Source organism: Callorhinus ursinus, unplaced genomic scaffold (assembly GCF_003265705.2).
Source record: "Callorhinus ursinus isolate GAN/ISIS: 27379988/994484 unplaced genomic scaffold, GSC_fseal_2.0 scaffold59, whole genome shotgun sequence".
In the NCBI taxonomy this organism is placed as follows: Eukaryota; Metazoa; Chordata; class Mammalia; order Carnivora; family Otariidae; genus Callorhinus; species Callorhinus ursinus.
In genome coordinates, this window is record NW_027397121.1 from 5,094,716 (window position 1) to 5,114,591 (window position 19,876).

At 40.8% G+C, this 19,876-nt stretch overlaps 1 protein-coding gene and 1 pseudogene across 13 annotated transcripts in view; one reads left to right on the forward strand and one right to left on the reverse strand.

Annotated features, from left to right (window-relative positions):
* Positions 1-6,939: 6,939 nt before the first annotated feature.
* FKBP5 (FKBP prolyl isomerase 5) overlaps positions 6,940-19,876 on the forward strand; it is a 131,048-nt gene continuing 118,111 nt past the window's right edge. For 5 of the 13 annotated variants that reach the window (XM_073884872.1, XM_073884873.1, XM_025862243.2 and 2 more), the window contains exons 1-2: positions 6,940-7,093; positions 13,248-13,353. The gene's annotated coding sequence lies outside the window, so the exon portion shown is untranslated. Of the gene's footprint in view, positions 7,094-7,690; positions 7,896-12,160; positions 12,313-13,247; positions 13,354-19,876 lie in introns of those variants that run through there. The other 8 variants (XM_073884875.1, XM_025862241.2, XM_073884876.1 and 5 more) reach the window with 6 other exon arrangements.
* Positions 10,625-11,042, reverse strand: LOC112815983 (large ribosomal subunit protein eL30 pseudogene; annotated as a pseudogene).

Consider the following 19,876-nt stretch of genomic DNA (forward strand, 5'->3'; position numbering starts at 1 on the left):
GCCCAGGGCCCTGGGGTCATGACCTGAGCTCAAGGCAGATGCTTAACTGACTGAGCCACCCAGGCACCCCGAATTTACCCATTTTAAGTATGCAACTCAGTGATCTTTAGTACATTCACATATATATGCAACTATCACACAACCTTAGAACATTTTTATCACCTCAAAAAGAAACCCTGTACCCTTTCCCTATGATCTTCCTATCCTTCCTTCCCCTACACTCCCAGTCCTTAGCAGTCACCAGTCTACTTCCAGTCTTCTGTCTTCTCTGTTCTGGACATCGCATGTGAATGGCATCATTTAATACATAGTCTTTTGTGATTAGCTTTTTAACTTAGTGTAACGTCTTTGAGGATCATCCATATCATATCTTCTATCAGAAGCCATTTTTAATGGCTAAATAATATTCTATTGTATGGATGTACCACATTTTTGTTTATCTGTCATCAGTTGATAGACATTTGGGCAGTTTTGATTATCAGTTGCTAGACCTTTTGGCTATTACGAATGATGCTAATATATATATTGGTGTACAAGTATCTGTTTGAGTCCCTGTTTGCAGTTCTTTTGGGTATATATCCAGGAGTTGAATTGCTGGGTCATATGCTAATTAGATGTTTAACATTTTAGGAAGTGCCGAACTGTTTTCCATAGAACTTGTATTATTTTACATTCCCACTGGTGATGCACAAGGCTTCCAATTTCTCCACCTGCTCACCAATGCTTAGTACCCTTGTTGAAAATCAGTTGACCACAGATGTGTGGGTTTATTTCTGGACTCTCAGTTCTCTTTCATTGATCTAAATGTCTATCCTTGTACCAGTACCAAGTATTAGTTACTGTTGCTTTGTAATACATTTTGAAATCAGGAAATGTGAGTCCTTCTAATTTTTCTATTTACTTATTTTTTTTTAAGTAAGCTCCACACCCAACGTGGGGCTTGAACTCACAACCCCAAGATCAAGAGTCACATGCCCTACCGACTGAACCAGCTAGGTGCCCCTTGTTCTTCTTTTTATTTATTTGTTTATTATGTATTTATTATTAAAGATTTTATTTTAAAATAATCTCTATACCCAACATGGGGCTCAAACTCAAAACCTTGAAAACAAGAGTTACATGCTCTACTGACTGAACCAACCAAGCGCCCCTTGTTTTTCTTTTTCTTTTTTAAAAAAGATTTATCTATTTATGAGAGAGAGAGAGAGAAAGGATGCAGGTGGAGGGACATGGGGATAGGGAGAGAGAAGCAGACTCCCCACTGAGTGGGGGAGTCTGACTCAGGGCTCAGTCCCACAACCCCGAGATCACAACTGGAACCGAAATCAAGAGTCGGACACTCAACCAGCTGAGCCACCCAGGCACCCCATTTTTCTTTTTAAATACTGTTTTGGCTATTCTGGGTCCCTTGTATCACTGTATGAATTTTAGAATCAACTTGTTGATTTCTATAAAGAAGTCAGATGGGACTCTGATGGGATTGCATTGAATTTGTAGATAATTTGGGAAGTGTTCCCATCTTAACAATGTTAAGTCTTTTGATGCATGGACATAGAATGTTTTTCCGATTATACAGGTCTTCTTTAATTTCTTTTGACAACGTTTTGTAGTTTTCAGAGTATAATTTTGGCACTTCTTCTGTTAAATTTATTCTTAAGTATTTTATTATTATTATTTAAGATTTTATGAATTAATTAATTAATTTTAAAGTTTTTAAAAATTTTATCTATTTGAGAGAGCAAGCACTAGCAGGGGGAGGGGCAAAGGGAGAGGGAGAAGCAGGCTCCTGGCTGAGCAGGGAACCCAATGTGGGGCTCAATCCCAGGACCCCAAGTTCATGACCTGAGCCAAAGGCAGACGCCCAACCAGCTGAGCCACCCAGACTCCCCAAGATTTTATTTTTAAGTAATCTCTATAACCCAACATGGGGCTTGAATTAATGACCCCAAGATCAAGAGTTGCATGCTCTACCAGGACTGAACCAGCCAGGCGCCCCAGTGTTTTATTCTTTTTTATGCTATTATAAGTGAAATTTTTTCTTAATTTCATTTTTGCATTGTTCACTGAAAGTGTATAGAAATATAATTGATTTTTATTACTGATCTTGTTTCCTACAAACTTGCTGAATTCACTTATTATTTTTTTAAGTAAGCTCTACACCCAACATGGGGCTCAAACTCACAACCCCAAGATCAAGAGACACATATTCTACTGACTGAGCCAGCCAGGTGCCCCTGAATTCACTTATTAGTTCTAACAGTTTTTAAGTGGATTCCTTAGTATTTTCTTTTTCTTTTTTTTTTAAGTTTTTATTTTTTCTTTTTAAAAAAGATTATTTATTTATTTTAGAGAGAGGGAGAACGAGTGTGAGAGTGTGAGCTAGGGGAGGGGGAGAGGGAGAAAAGCAGACTCCCTGCTGAGCACAGAGCCCAACACAGAGCTCTATCTCAGGACCTTGAGACCATGACCTGAGCTGAAATCAAGAGTCGGGCACTTAACAGACTGAGCCACCCAGGCACCCCTCTTTAGTATTTTCTATTCACAAGATCATGTCATCTGTGAGTAGATGTAGTAGTTTTATTTCTTCCTTTCCAATCTGGATGCCTTTTACTTTCTGTTTATTGCTTAATCATCTGGCTGAAACCTCCAATACAATATTAAATAGAAGTGGCAAGAGTAGACATCCGTGTCTTGTTCCTTGTCTTTTTCTTGGAGAGGGTATCTAGTCTTTCACCATTAAGCACGGTATTAGTTGTGGGTTTTTCACCAATGCTTTTTATCAGATTGGGAATGGCTGCCTGGCTTTGTAAATAAAGTTTTATTGGAACACAGCCATTCCATTCATTCATGTATGGTCTATGGCTAATTTGAACTATAATGACAGAGTTGAGTAGTTGTAACAGAGACCATATGGCCTGCAAATCTAAAATATTTACCATCTGGCCCTTTAAGAAAAAGTCCACTGACATCTGTTTTAAACTGCTAAATTTTGGGATAGTTTGCTGTGAAACAATATATAACTAAAACAACTCCCAATCTTTTGACTAGAACCTAAAAGAACTGCAACACTGGGTAAGGAGGAACCATAAATAAACAAACCCTCCCACAGACTGTCGTCCAGCTTCAAGTCATCTGGGAAAAATCAAAAGCCCTGAAATTGAGTTAAGGTGATCCTAGCTTGCTAGTGTCCCCAAATCCTTCTAGAAACAATGGAAATCCTTTTGGGAGGAAGATATTGTTATTGTGGCCTCAAATGATTTTTCAAATACAATGTCCAAAATATAACCAGGTACGTGAAGAGATAAAACAACATGAGGAAGAACCAGTAGTAAAAACTGACAACTGAAGCAGACCCACAGGGTCTCTAGATTGAAATTAACAGACACAAGGCATAAAACAACTACACTTTCTCTTTTTAAGGAGAGGAAAGCTGAGACTTGGAAAATTATAGCAAGTCACAAAGAGATATAAGAAGTGACATAGCAGATCTGAAAAAGACTCAAATAGACATTTTAGAACTAAAAAAACACAAAAAGACAAAAAAATTAAGAGCTTGATGGATGGGGTTAAAAGGAGAATTTTTTAAATTTTAATTTATTTATTTTTTAAGATTTTATTTATTTATTTGACAGAGAGAGAGACAGCGAGAGAGGGAACACAAGCAGGGGGAATGGGAGAGGGAGAAGCAGGCTCCTCACCGAGCAGAGAGCCCGATGCGGGGCTTGATCCCAGGACCCTGGGGTCATGACCTGAGCCGGAGGCAGATGCTTAATGACTGAGCCACCCAGGTGCCCCGAGAATTTTTTTTTTTTTAAAGTAGACTCCATGCTCAACATGGGGCTTGAACTCATCATCCTGAGATCAAGAGTTTTATGTCAGGCGCCCCAAGAGGAGAATTTTTTAAAAAGCTGAAGACAGAATTAGTGAAGTGAAAAATAGTCACAAGAAACTTTTAGAACAAAGCATTGAAGGACAAAAGATAGAAAAAGTAAAAGAAAGGGATGTAGTGAGAAGCTCTAATAGGTATTTCAACTGGGGGCTCAGAAGGAAAGAAGTACAGAAACAGTGAACATACAATGGCTGAATTTCTTTCAAAATTAATGAAAAATTATGCAGATGCGATAAGCAGCCATGAAATGACATATATTCACTCCACCATGTGTTCTGACTCTTAAAACAGTGCATCCTTGGGGTGCCTGGCTGGCTCAGTCCCTAGAGCATATGACTCTTGATCCCAGGGTCGTGAGTTCAAGCCCCATGTTGGGTGTAGAGCTTACAACCCCTAGATATCCTTCCTGTACAAATCTGCCTTTGAAAGGATTCTGAAACCAACGTAAAGGTAGCTCCATAGCTGATGGAATAGGGCTTGTGTGGGCTGAGTTCAAATACAAGCTTTGCCACTCCCTGGTGCGCTACCTGTAGAAGGTTGCCAAATTTCATTTTTCTTGGCTAATAAATAGGACTACAGGCCTACCCCACATTGTCATTGTGAGAATCAAGTGATACAGTGCACGTGAATAAACCTAGTGAACGCTAAGTGCTTTAAAAATGAGATACGGTTGGAGCAGGGTCACAACATTCCCAGGGGCACTAACAGGGACAGGGAGGAACGGCTACAAAATTTGCAGGTCCCGGCACAAAATGAAAATGCAATGCTGAAAAATTATTAAGAATTTCAAGACAGTGACAGCAGAGCATGAAACCAAGCGCAGGTCACACGCCCCTGAAGCCAGCCTTGGTAACAGGCCCTGCAAAGAACCGTTCTGTGCATTAGGAAAGGGCTGTCCGTCCCGCACCCAGGTGTCTGCAGCCATAGCCCACGTTATCTTTGAGTTCTGAAGGGCAGCAGTGTTTGGGGAAATTGCAAGCCACACGTGTTTTCAAATGCCAAGGAGGGCAAGTGCAGTGAGCAAAGTGGTTTTCTGAGAGAGAGTGGGTGGGGCCAGCCAGGCTGCCATCAGAACTGTGGAACTGACTGTTCCCCACAGACTCTGGCCGAGAAAAAAAAGCCTGCAGCTGTATCTACAGGGCCTGTTGTTGTTTGCTGCGGTGTGTTACAACACAGCCTGGCAGCCTCCGGGACCTTTCTGTCTTACTCCTGGAAGAGCCTGGTCCCAGAGCATGTGACATGACCACACAGCCCTGCAGATTTGCCCATATTGCTCCTCGCTGTTCCCTCAATTACCAGGCTTTTCCAGGTCTGTGTGCTTTTTGCTCACGCCATCCTCTGCAGTCCGGGAATCCCCTTCCTTCCTCTTCCACATCCCTCCCTCTGGCAAACACCATCTTTGAAGACTCCATCTTTTAGGACTGAGCTCTAGTGTCACCTCTTCGATGACGCCTTCCCTGCCTTTCCCAGGAAGAGTCAATTTCTCCTTCCTTGGAGCTGTCCACTGTAACCTAAGTGGTACTGACAGGTAATGTGGATGTTACTATCTCCTTGGCTAAAGCCTTCAAGGGGTAGGACAGTGTCTTCTCGCCTTTGTATACTCTGCACACAGCACTTGCTATTAGTAGATTCTTTAAAAAAAAATTAATTATTTGAGAGAGCGCATGCGCAAGAGCAGGGGGCGGAGCAGAAGGAGAGGAACAAGCGGACTCTGTGCTGAGCCTAGAGCGGACAGGGGGCTCAATCTCACAACCCTGAGATCATGACCTGAGCTAAAACCAAGAGTCCCATGCTTAACGGAGCCACCCAGGCGCCCCTATTAGTAGATTCTTAGTCAATTGGTGTTGGAAACTTTTAGAACAAATCATTGAAGGATAAAAGGTTGGGTTTGGATTTAATCACCAATGTCTTGTTGAATTAATGTATGAATAAATTGTTGCAGTGCCATCTGGTAAAAAGGGAAACTTTTGGCATTAAGTCAGGGCCCTTGCCCTTGAGGAGGTTTCAGTGTTGGTTCTATTTGTCCTTTCTGCAGGCACCACCTCCTGAAGGCAGGGATGATGATTTGTTGAAGAGGCTGTTCAGAAATACCTAAATGACCAAAATGACATAATGCAGAGAGCCGATTTGGAGATAAGAGATGTGGTTTCTGATCTGGTTATGAGATATCAGGTTTCCAAAGGTGACTGTTAAGTTCCATACCTATGGGACTTTAGTTTGTTTCCTCAAAAGTGAGGGGATTGATTTAGTTATCCCCTAAAGCCTAGGTGCAGCCAGCTCAAGCCCCTCTCCTGAATCTCTGTGAGGAACTACTCAGAGGCAGCCAGCCTTCTGGCTGGAGGAGTTTGGCTCCTCCTGAATTGGAGTTTGCTCAGCAGGTCTGCCCTTTGCGGATGACAGGGGTGGGGTGGGAAAGGGGGATCAGAAAACACAAACTTTTTTTTTAAGGCCCTTTGGCGTTTCAGTTGCCTCGTATCTCATGCTTGAAAGGCAGAAAGCCACGGCCAAGCACGGTCTTCACAGTCACTTAGTGTCCATGGGAAATGCTACGTGCTAAACTCGTTCTTAAGATGGGATTTCCCCAGGCTCAACTGGGCATCTTTGACTTCCTGGCGCTAACCTAGTCTGCTTACCTGACACAAACAGCCCGGCCTACCCTTCTCCATCCTCTGACGGTCAGGCCGGGTAAACAGACCGGAGGGCAGAGTTTTCAGAGGTACGATTCAGATGTGAAGTCAACTAGCTTGTTTAGGCATGAGTTTCTCTGGAGGTGAGAGATGGTGTGAGGGGGCGTCGGTCAGTTTCCCCCATCCCTTCCCTCCGGCCCCACAAAGGCCAAGGGCCAGACACGTGGGCTGGCGTGGAGAGGCGGAGTTTACACTAAGGCGGAGGTGCAAATGGACGGGGGCGGGGTCTCATTTGCATGGACGGCGCGCGGCCACCAATCCGGACAGGCGGAGAGACAGCCCGCGCGCCTTTTGGGGGCGGACTGACAGCCCCGGGGCCCTATGGAAGGCGGGTCCTGCGGCCGGCGGGGGCGGGACCGCGCCGGGCGCTGCCCGGGGGATTCGGGCCGGTTCGCGGGCGCTGCCAGTCTCGGGCGGCGGCGTCCAGCGCGCGGACGGCCTGCTGGGCGGGCTGGGGGCCGAGCGGCGCGCGGGTGAGGCAGAGAGAGACGGGGCCGAGGAGCAACCACGGCGACAGGTACCGGCGCCATGGCCGCAGGGATGGGGCGGGCGGCTGCGGCGCCCCGGGAACCGAATTCCCTCCTTTGCGGTCCGGGGGCCGCCGCGCCGCTTCGGCGCCCCCTCACGCACGGTTTCCCAGCCCCCGGAGCGGTGCTTCGGGGCGAGCGGTGCCGGGGAAGCCTCGAGGCGAGCGCGCTGGATGCCTCTAGCCCAACTGCGGGGCCCCTGTGCGCCCCGCCGGCCCTCGGGGCCGGTGCTCCCTACGGGAGGCGCGGACTCGGGCGGCCGCGAGAGCTGCTCCCCGCCCCCGCCGCGCTCCCCCTTGCGGAGGCGAGGCCGGTCGCGCCCGCTCGTCCTCACCCGGCTTTTGTTTCCCGCCCGAGGTGACAGGTCCCGGCTCCGGCTCCCGTCGGCGGCCCCCGACTCGCCCGAGGCCCGGCGCCTGTGACCGCGACCGCCCGGAGCAGGCTTGTGGGACCCGCCGAGAGCCGGGCGGCGCGTGAGCAGCAGCGGCCGCGGGCGGGAGAGAAACTTCGCCTTCTGGGGCCCGGGCGGCGGGCGAAGTCGAGCCGGGGTGAGCCGTGCGCCGGGACGCCGCGGGCGCGATGGAGCCGCGCACACCTGGCGGGGCCGGTGGCGGGCGAGGATAACGGAGTGTCCCACCGCTGCGCTCTTCGCTTTCGGTTTGCGCTCCCCGGGCGGTGGGTGTGGATGCGTGTTCTCCGCCTTCACCTGCCGCCATGGGACGAGTGACTGGGATACAGCATCCCGGTTCTCGGCCGCTCTTGGAGGGTGCCAGTGCAGCGCCGTTCTAACAGGTGATTATTCTCGTGCCAGGTGAAAGCCAGTTAAAACTTGATTTAGGGCTAATTTTTCAGTTCACTCGTAGAACGTTAGAACTCCTTCCACTGATGCCTGAAAAGGTGTGCTCGCGACAGTATAGGAGTCAAACCCGGTACTGATTTAAAAACAACACTTTGAGGGGTCAGCGTGCAGATTAATTGCCTTCTTTCCATGGACGAGCCTTGGAGGAACATTGTAGTCTTAATTTAAAAAAATGGGTTTCTGCAGTGGTGGCGAAAGCATGGTAAGGTACAAAGTTAGTAAATGGGGAATGCAGAACTCTAGATATCCTTCAGTGTGGTTCAGGACAGCGTGTACAGCGTTTGGCCGCCATTCAGTAAATTCTGCATGAAGTAGTTTGAGCTCGTGGTTTTGGATTTACTTTTCAGGAGTATGTTTTCCAGTGGAATAAGGCTTAGTATTGAATGGGAGCTTTCTTTGCCTCGCTGAGGGTAGACAGGAGTGTTTATTTTCATTGTCTTACCATTTTGTTAAATTGTGGACAAGGGAAAAGTTAAGGCATATTTCAGTTAAGTATTTTTTAAATAGTCTATGGAATTCTGCCCCCCCCCCGAGGGTTTTTACTTTAGAGAATTAAAGTAAGTAGCTTTTTCTCTTAGTGTTTGAATCAAAATTCAAGGATACACTTGAAAAATTTTTTATTCTTTTTGGGAAATCTTTATTTGTCATACTTTCACTTACCATTTTCTCTTCATCTCTCTCCCAACTGACCTCCACTTAATCTACAGTTATGGCCCTGACCAGTGTAGGGCACCTACAGAAAAAATACATTTAAAAATAATATATAACAACTATTTTTAAAATGTAGTTTATACATATTTAAATTTACTTATAACACTTGATTTAGCTTAATTTTTTTCTAATGTGTCTTTTATATCCATTGGGGATGATTTATATTTAACAGAAGTGTAACTTCTTAGGAACAAAGTTATAATTTTGATTTAATTATGCTACCTTAGTAGTATTTCACTGAATTGTGATTTTACTATTTACCTAGCTAATTAGTAACACCATTTAAAGCTGAACCCTTTAACCAGTAGGCTAGTTGTGACTGGGATTTTTAAAAACAAAATCAAAGATGGTCTTTAGAAAATGTTTTATATCTCTAAAAACAACAGGCTTAAATGTTATGAAGTCTTTGTCTTTCCAACATTTAACAAAACAAATATTTTTCTGAATCTTTAATTTTTTTTAGTTATGGTAATTTTAGGTGAATTTATTTTTTTTAAACAATTTTAACCAGTTCAACATGAAAAACTTAAAATATTGGATTAGGCAACTAATTAGATCTTTGATTTTCTGTTTATTCTTGGGTTGGAAAAGAACACATATTTTGGGTTATTTAGTTTCTTAAAGGTTTCTTAGAATGACTCAGTCTAGAGAAGAAAGAACATCCTCTTTCTGTAGCTATAGAAAAAGTTATTGCTGTTAAAACTGAGTTGTCTTTTTGATGCTCAGGGTAGATTGGTCGAACAGTGACTCGTCTTGTAGAGTGGGTTTTATTCTGTATAAATAGTTGTAAGGAATCTTGTAAGTCGGGGGCTCCTCATTGTTTTGGATGATTTAAGTAATTGTTCTTTAAAGTGTATAGGAATATATTAGTTTTAACTGCTATATGTAATTTACTATGTATAATAAGTATTATAATCTTTATCCTAAGGTAATGTTTAAATATACCACATATGATAAATTAAATTTATATTTCATAGTTTTATTTACACAAAAGCATATTTTAGGGACTTTATAAAAATGTCTTTTAATTAAAGACCCATTTTCAAATTCAGTTTTTAGATATTTTACTGGGTTTTTTTGTTCACTTTAACTTGTGGTAGACCATATCATAAAATTATCAACCACATTTCAGTTTCAAAATTAAGCATAAGTTGAATTCTTACATCTACACAGTAAACATCATGAGTGTGTTTAAGTCATTTATCCTCAGGTGTGGTTCCTTTTGAGTTTGGGGGTAGGCAAATATTTTTGAAAGAATAAAGCCACAAAAAACAAGGGCATTTATTAAAATAGCTAATTTGAGGATAAATGAGTTGACACTTTTAGACATGAATATGGCTTTGACAGTAATATGCATGTTATACCCAAGGATATCTCTGTACAGGCCTTTACTATAATTTTTCACAATTCCTAAAGAAAAAAATCTGTACATATATATTTTTAAAGATTTTATTTATTCATGAGAGAGAGAGAGGCAGAGGGAGAAGCAGCCTCCCCATGGAACAGGGAGCCTGACTGGGACTCAATCCCAGGACCCTGGGATCATGACCAGAGCTGAAGGCAGATGCTTAACTGACTGAGCCACCCAGGCACCCCAAGAAAAACTATATTGTACATATTTTGGCACACCAAATTCTGTAATTATTTAATACTGAACAACTAAATATGGACATTTTATGATTCTATTTGAACTTTTATTTTTTTAATCTTTTTTAAGAATTTTTTAAAGTAATCTGTACACTCAATGTGGTGCTCAAACCCACAACCTCTAGATCAAGAGTCACATGCTCCACCGACAGAGCCAGCCAGGCACCCTGAAACTATTTGAACTTTTTAACCTAGCTGATTAATAATTAGATTTTGGTTTATTGTACATTTCTGAATTTTCTACAGTGCATTTTTTTTTTAAATGATCTCTGGCCAGTTTTATTAAAGAAAAATTTTGCATGATTTACTTTTTACCAGTCTTTTCTGGCATGCTCCTAATGATATCAGAATCGCCTGGATCAGTGATAGCCAGTGTGCATACTCTGTAGTATTTCCCACATGCTGTGCCCAATTCAATATTATTGCCACTTTAGTGATGGACACCAGTTTTGGCCAATGTGACCTAGTACTCTATTTCAGATTTCCTCAAGGCAGGCAGTTGTTGGCTAGGATGACCAGTTTTGCTTGGCTGTGTCTGATCATTTTATCTGCTTGTACCCCATCATGTACTGTCCACTTACATTGAGTTGGAGCCTAGAGATAATCGACTCCAGTGACTTTCTTCTGTGCAGCCACCATCTTCTTGCCTTAGGTGCCGGGCAGCCCCCAACCAAGAGTAGTTGCCAAGATGGCCAAGGAGGGAGAAAGAATCTACAGTGCATTTTTAACTTCCAATAATATATCCCCAAAGTGTGAAGAAAATTAAATCTACACACATAGGAGATTGGTTGTTGGTATGAAAATAACTATTGATTTAAAAACAGTAGCCACTGAAGTGTGTGATTTAACTTGCAAAAAAGATACATACCAAGTAAAAGACTCTTCTGTCAAAAGAGCCTATTATGGGCCTTATGCACCCTGTAACTAATCTGTATAACAGGTTACTAAGGATATTTTAGCAATATTTGAAACACTAAAATTCAAGTACTCAAAATAACTTGTATCTCACAGTTTGTTATGAAAAGAATTGGCCTGTACTCAGCTGAAACTTAAACATGTAAGACTATAATCCTTAAATGGAACAAGTTCATTTTATGCTTAATTTAGTATTTACTTCTAGTCTTTTGGAAAACATCTAGTTAATGAGAGTGAAGGACCACCAGAGGGAGTATGGGGTCTGCACATTTGCTGTATCTGTTTCCTACTCTTGGTCTGGAAGAAAAACACTTTAAAAATAAGAATAAGATTGTAATTCTCTAAAACAGGAAAAAGATAATGAAAGTTGGGGGTTGTAGCTGTTTAGAGCTGTGTCGTTTTTGTAACAGTTAATCGAGGCTGTTTTCCTTGTTCTTTTAGAAAATGGTACAATTATTAGAAAAATAAAAATGATGTATTTTCAGAGTGAGTAATGGGTTAAGTAAATAATTACACATCTGCGAAAGTTAGGGAACATCCAAATGCTAAGAATGTTTTTTAAGATTAAAAATATAGTACATTAGAATTGTGTGTTCTTGAAGTTGCTCATTTTGGGGGAGGAGGAATAAAAGATGAACAACGATCGAGCACCTTTAGAAGAGGGTTGTTTCCTCCTTTTCTAGTTGCAAACCCTTCCTAAAGCAAGCAATGGTAAATTTCTAGAACCATTTGTATCATTCTGCCTCCTCTTGGCAATTTATAGGTGCTGTTAAATGAAGAGCCACTTCTATTCCCCTGAAAATGATCATCTGATTATCAAAAGCAGGGTTGGGAATTTCAGATTGATCTCTTCCAAAATCAGATTTGTATGTATGTTCCTTAATGTTACTACCTGTGGAAATTAAAGAATCTCCTCTACTTTCAGCTGAAAATTACACAGTGGAATTTCAAAGTCAAGATGTGTTTGTCATAGACTTAATGCTGCAGTAAATCACTTTTGGGGATGGAGAAAACATCCTAGAGATTGAGTCCTTTTCAGAATATAGTCTCAATGAAGATGGAATGGTCTTTACCCATGTTAAGTATTAGCCAATGGATTATTTCCCTATGTAACTTTTTTAAAAAGCAAGACAATAAGATAAAAACTTGTAATTTTAGCACATATTTTGGGTTTTATCCCTGGCATAAAAAATTATTACGTAGTGGAGGTAACAATGTTTTGAAGTTCTAGTTTGGGGAGGGAATTTATTATGAGAAGAAGGTATTTCACTGAAGCAGAACAGGGTAACTTATATGGAGAGAAATCTGTTTCTCTTTTAAATTATTCTTAGGTTAAAACATAATACTTATTAAGAAAAATTAAATGGACAGCTTTCCCATCTTAGATTTATTTTCACTCTGAACTTTATAAGTTTTTAAAAATACCTTTGTCGGTTCCAGGTGGACTTCTCAGAATCTATTCATTTACACACACACACACACACACACACACAGATAAAATACCTATTTTTTTTTGTATTTTATATAACTATATATTTTTGCTCTATGTGCAATCAGTCCATCTATCTGTACTATATGACTTTACAGGCTTATTTATATGTGGGAACCCTCCCCTTTTTAAATAAAATCTTACTGCTTTAAGGGGAATAAAGTACACGTTCACAAAAAGATTGATGTAAAATGTTCATAGCAGCTTTTTTCACAATAGGAATGAATTGCTGCTTCACACAACATAAATGAATCTCAGAAATGTTATTCAGAGCAAGAGAAGCCAGGCACAAATATGTACAAATGATGCCATTTATGAAAAATATAAGAACAGGCAAAACTTTAGGTGTGGTGATAGAAATCAGGACAGTGGTTTCTGGGTAAGGGTTGTGGTTGACTGGAAAGGGGCAAAAGGGAACTTTCTGGGGGAGATAGAAGTATTCTGTAGCTTGACTTAGGTAATAGTAATTCAAGTGTACACTGGTTGGGTAACTTTTTATTTTCATATAATTTTTAACTTACAGAAAAATTGCAAGACCTAGTACAAGGAACATCCAGATTCACCAGTTGTTGGTGTATGCACTTGTTCAAACTTACTGAGCTGACTACTTAAGATCTGGGCATTTTACGGTATGTAATTTTTACTTTAATGAGGAAAACTACAACAATTTGTTGAAGAGGACAGTGATCTTGTTATCTGCAAAAAGTGAAATACCTGAATTCAGACTTGAGTATTTTCATAATGATGGAGAAAAAGAATTGCTAACAGTCTCTTTTGTCTTTACGTATATGTATTTATGCTGCTTCTCTCTGAAGTTTCCTGATGACATATTTTGTTAGAAGAAATAAGGTTCTGAAAATGATTCAAGGCAGAACTGCCAGCAAGGAAACCCTGCTTGATTTTGTTATCCTATGCACGTCACCCAGGGAATGAGACTGATAGCTAGCAATAGCTTTCCGGGAATTGAAGGTGGTGATTATTCCTGTTTGAAGAGTTGCACACCTACAGTGTGCTATGTTTTGCACAAACATGTATAGTTTTTATTGTCTTGGAACTTACAGATGAAGAAGAGGCAAACAAATCTAGTTATCATTTTTTGGGTGGTGCTCTTTATCATAGGGAGGAAAGATATGTGCTTGCAAACCATATATACTATTCTTGTTTATCAGTGAGTGGTAAATCTAAGCAGTCAATTTGTTCTCTATTAGTTGCAGCACTGTCATAGTTTAGTAGAGTGATAGGATTTAAATTATATCCATTTAAATCCTAGCTTAAAGTGTTATCGTTGTTAAAAACATTCAACTTTCCCCCTCTACTTATTAGTTTATATAATTTTAAATATGTGGGTTTTTTTTTGCAGTTTAGGGTTAGGTATAATTTATGGATATTGGTTTTGTGTTTTAATCTTTTTCCTTTTTTTTGCATCTCCATAAAAAAGTTGTTTATTTGATTATTTACTAGAGTGTAAGATGTTTGAAATAATACTACAGCTAATCAGCACGTTCAACAAATTAATCATTGATACTGGGGATAAATGTTTATTTTGCCTTTACTAACCAAAACCGTATGTTTATATGGACTATATATTTTCTTCGACAAAAATTCTAAGTTCATTGAAGAGAAAAATAACAAATGTCCAACATCAACCAACATGGATAAGAGGATTTTTTCCATTTAATGAACATACTTCTATTCCTCTAAAATGACACAGGATCTTTTCTCCCTTTCATACACATTAAATTTCATTGGTCTGTTGAGAATGAATAAAACATTATTTGAAAAGATTTTGTACTTCTGAAACAAATAATACATTATATGTTTAAAAAAAAAGATAGCAGGAAGGGAAAAATGAAGGGATGGAAATCGGAGGGGGAGAAGAATCATGGGAGACTATGGACTCTGAGAAACAAACAGGGTTCTAGAGGGGAAGGGGGTGGGAGGATGGGTTAGCCTGGTGATGGGTTTTTTTTTTTTTTTAAAGATTTTATTTATTTGTTTGACAGAGGAGACACAGCAAGAGAGGAAACAGAAGCAGGGGGAGTGGGAGAGGGAGAAGCAGGCTTCCCGCTGAGCAGGGAGCCCTATGTGGGGCTCGATCCCAGGACCCAGGGATCATGACCTGAGCCGAAGGCAGATGCTTAACGACTGAGCCACCCAGGTGCCCCAGCCGGGTGATGGGTATTAAAGAGGGCACGTACTGAATAGAGCACTGGGTGTTATACGCAAACAGTGAATCATGGAACACTACGTCAAAAACTAATGATGTAATGTATGGTGATTAACATAACAATTAAAAAAGAAAAGATTTTGCCTGTTAGAATTTTGTTATGAGCTGTCAACTCTTAACTACAGATAGAATTTTTTTTAAATATTTATTTATTTATTTATTTATTTATTTATTTGTCAGAGGGAGAGGGGAAAGAGAGAGGGAGAGAGCACAAGCAGGGGGAGCAGCAGACAGAGGGAGAAGCAGGCTCCCCGCTGAGCAGAGAGCCTGGTGCAGAACTTGTTCCCAGGACCCTGAGATCATGACCTGAACTGAAGGCAGATGCTTAACTAACTGAGCCACCCAGGCATCCCCAGATAGAATTTTTAAGATATCTGGGGTGTCCAGGTGCCTCAGTCAGGCAAGCATCTGACACTTGATTTTTGGCTCAGGTCATGATCTCAGGGTAATGGGGTCGAGCCCCACCTTGGGCTCCACTGGGGGTGGAGCCTGCTTGGGATTCTCTCTCCCCGTTTCTGGCCCCTCCCCCAACTTGTGCTCACGCACTCTCAAAAAAAAAAAAAAAAGGAATTTTTAAAATATCTGTAGGTAGGCTTTTTAAAGATTTTTTTATTATGGAAGTTTTAAGCTACACAGAACTGGGGAGACTAGTATGAACTTCCATAGACCTGTTCTCCAGATTTATTAATTATCAGCATTTTGGTTAATGTACTTTTAAGTTCTCACCACTATTGTAAAATAGTAGTAGTATTGGTGCATCAGATTTTTCTCTCTGTTTTTTCCAAAAGTTTTGTTACAAATAGAGAAACTTCAGAAGACTTTGGACAAATAGTAGTTATGAAGCTGTTTTAATCCTTAGCTTTTTTCTGTCAATTCATAGCCTGAGGAAAAAAATTAATTTTTTAGCTTTTCATTTAGAACAAAGCAGTACAAATATTCCATATCTGTATGATAAGTATTATTCATCTGGAAGGTTAGGTTATCTTCAAAGTGTATTATCTGAGGAATGCTGTTGTTTTAAATGTTTTTCCATAACCAGCTCTTTCTCTAAAAACTTAATCATTACTCTGCTTTCTAGACCACAAATCTGTATCTTCTGTCTAAACTTGAGGCCTAAATTTTCACCTATGTCTTGAAACTAAATATGTTTAAATACCATCTCTGTAGCAGCTGCACACCCAACACCCCCTCCCCTCACCCCTAGCTGAAAAGCTCTTCCCAGTTTTCCTCTTCAGCTGTCAAAAACTTCATTAATCTTGGGGCGCCTGGGTGACTCGGTTGGTTAAGCGGCTGCCTTCGGCTCAGGTCATGATCCCGGAGTCCTGGGAGCAAGCCCCACATCGGGCTCCCCCTGCTTGGTGGGGGGCCTGCTTCTCCCTCTCCCTCTGCTGCTCCCCCTGCTCATGGTCTCTCTCTATCTCTCTGTCAAATAAAGAAATAGAATCTTAAAAAAAAAAAACTTCATTAATCTTGTTGGTCATTTTTACTCTTAAACTTCCTAAGCTCAATTGAGTCACTAAAACAGTTTGTTTCTAACTTTATAATGATTCTTTTTATCTTTTTGTCCTTTTCATTTTCAGTACAATAATCCTAATTTGGTTAACATGTTAAAACAGGAGATTATACCTAATCTATAATGAACTTCATATATATGAAAAGTGAGCTATGTTCCTAAGGTAAACTAAGGCACTTTCTTCCCTTCCAGAAAGCTTCAGTCAGCCTTCTGTAGGCCAAGACATCATTTTTAAGGCCTAGGTGTTCACTGTATTTAAACTGAGGTTCTATATAAGACTTCAAAATCACTCAGCTCAGATAACCTGGAGTACAGTGGCTGGCAGGGCCCAGTTTATCGAGGAGAGGCAGTGTGTAAGCAGCAAACTTCAGTAGACCACAGAAATGGCCCAGGATGAGTTCCTTCCAGCCCAGAATATCTTGAAGTGCTTTGCGGTGGAGGAAATTCTAAGTGTATATAACACATTTTCAGGACTTCCTGCTGTTTTTAAGGCTAAATGCACCAGTCTATGGGTTTACCTTATTTTTAGTATATGTGCTGCCGAAGTGAGCACTATGGGTTTACCTTAAAACTTACTCCCCTTGCCATATTTCCTGGCCAAGATAGTTCCTGTCTAAAAGCCACCTTTGCTGAAAGTGACATGATGACTCTCTTCATTTCTTTTTTTTTTAATTTTTTATTTTTTAAAGATTTTATTTATTTATTTGAGAGAGAGAATGAGGTAGAGCATGAGGGGGGGGGAGGGTCAGAGGGTGAAGCAGACTCCCTGCTGAGCAGGGAGCCCGATGCGGGACTCGATCCTGGGACTCCAGGATCATGACCTGAGCCAAAGGCAGTCGCTTAACCAACTGAGCCACTCAGGCGCCCATCTTCATTTCTTTTCTTTACAGGCTCCTGGAATTGACGTTTGTCAGAAAGATAGGAGCCTATGGTTAGTTAAGAGGATATAAAATAGAAACGGGAAAATAAGTTATATCCATTATATTTCCCACTAGCTGTCATCCAGCCTCCAGGGGTCTTGCGTCTGATTCCTTTCCAAATGAATTGTAGTTTATCAACTTGGCTTGCTTTTGGTCAGCTTCTGGAGATCTTTTTTCCTCTGCCTTTCTGGGAAATGTTTGAATCTCCTCCTGGTAAGAACCAGGACCCAATTTGAGATTACTGACTTTGGGAATAAAAGAATAGAATTCCGTATTGCTTTACATAATCTGTAATATCTGGTTATTTCCTTCTGAGGGAATTAGGAATAGTATGTGGATTCTGAGATGCTTATGCAGAAACTAATTTAATAGTTATTAAGAGTGGAAAATGGAGTAGTAAAATAGATTTCTAGGAAGCCTAGTCTGGTAGGAGTAGACATTGGGGTGAGATTCAGTAGCTATATGATCTTGGGCAAATTAAAATCAACCTTTCTGAGCCTATTTTAATTGTAAAATGAGTGGGTTGAATTAGGTAGTATTTTAAGGTTTCTTTGCAGCTTTGAAATTCTAAAATGAATGGTTTCTCAGGAAAAAAACCCTATATACTGTTTCCAGTAAGTGATTTTTCAGTTGTTTTATATATTTTTTTTCTATTTCCTTTAGACGTTAGGAAAAGGAATAAAGGAGTCAGAATTCCTAAAATGGATTAGATTTTAGTGTTATTTATCTATGTTTCTCCACTGAATTTATGCTGGCCTCTTACTTTCTACCTTCTATTTGTGTCCATTTTCTTTTATTGGTTTTTCTTTCCTTTACAGTGTGACTTTCATATCCCTCGTTTCACTGCATTTTGCTACTGCTTTTTTTCTAGCTGTTCTTCACCGCTCATATTTCATTATGGGCATGAAATTTATCAGATATGCCCTTGAGTCTGAGTTATCCCTAAATTAAATTTAGATATCCTAATGGTTGTTAGGATTAACGGAACCTTTCTAACTCTATAATACAAAAGCTTAGAGAAGTCCGAGCATAAAGGGAGTGAGGGAGCCTGAAGGGAGAATGAATGGTGTGGAAGAGAGTCTCCCAGGATTATTCTGATATTTTGATTTAAAATATAAGTTAAAATATTTAAGTCGATGATGGTGACTCTGCCAGGGATAGGAGAGTTTGGTCCCGAAGTCCTGCTCTACTACAAGTTTCCTGAGGGCAGCAGCTGTACCTCTGGTCCTGAATCCTTAGTGTTCAGGGTCATGCTGCATAGTTAAGCATAAGTTGAACTCATTTGTGGTTAGGACTGATTCTTCAAGGTGTTCTGTGGTAGACTGCAGATTAAGAGTGTGGTACAGTCTCTTTTTATTTTATTTTTTTAATTTTGTTATTGTTATGTTAATCACCATACATTACATCATTAGTTCTTGATGTAGTGTTCCATGATTCATTGTTTGTGCATAACACCCAGTGCTCCACGCAGAACGTGCCCTCCTTAATACCCATCACCAGGCTAACCCATCCCCCCACCCCCCTCCCCTCTAGAACCCTCAGTTTGTTTTTCAGAGTCCATCGTCTCTCATGGTTCGTCTCCCGCTCCGACTTACACCCCTTCATTCTTCCCCTCCTGCTCTCTTCTTTTTCTTTTTTCTTAACATATCTTGCATTATTTGTTTCAGAAGTACAGATCTGTGATTCAACAGTCTTGCACAATTCACAGCGCTCACCATAGCACATACCCTACCCAATGTCTATCACCCAGCCACCCTGTGGTACAGTCTCTTAAGTAAGACCATCACTACCACTGTGTGATATTGAACAGCAAACATAGCTTCTCTGAGCCTCATTTCCTCACTTGCAATATTGAGGATGGGCAGTTGTGAGGATTAAATGAGACTGTACATATAAAGGCACTTAGCCCAGAGCCTCCTATGTGGCTCCAATAAATACTAAATGTCGTTATAGTTTCATTAATAAGCACTTTTGTATTTCAGATACTAGGTTCTCTTAGGTTCTAAATAGTGTTGTTACAGAATAAATGAGACAAGAGCCTGTTCTTAGAAAAGATAGAATATGTGCACAAAAGATAAATAACTAATGGTAAGTGGTAAATGAGTGGTTTACTTAAGGACTCAAGAGGCAGGAATAATTGCTAAGCAGCTGAGAACTTCAGAAAGGTGACAGAACTTGATATGAGCTTTGAAGCACTAGTTAGCAAGTTAAGAGGACAGGTTCCTTGGAGCCAGACTGCCCGTGTCAGAATCCTAGCTCTGCTGCTGTGTCATCTTAAGCAAGTTACTTGACCTCCCTCCTAGGATTGTTGAGAGAATTAAATGAGCTGATATATACCGAGCACTGAGAATGGTGCTTCAAACATGGTTAGAGCATGATAAATTAATTAGTATAAGTTGAGAGAAGAGAGAATGCACTTCAGAAAGAACATTGAGTGATAATGAAGGGGATGGTATTCTAGGTTTGTTTGAAATGATGAAGCCAAATTGGCT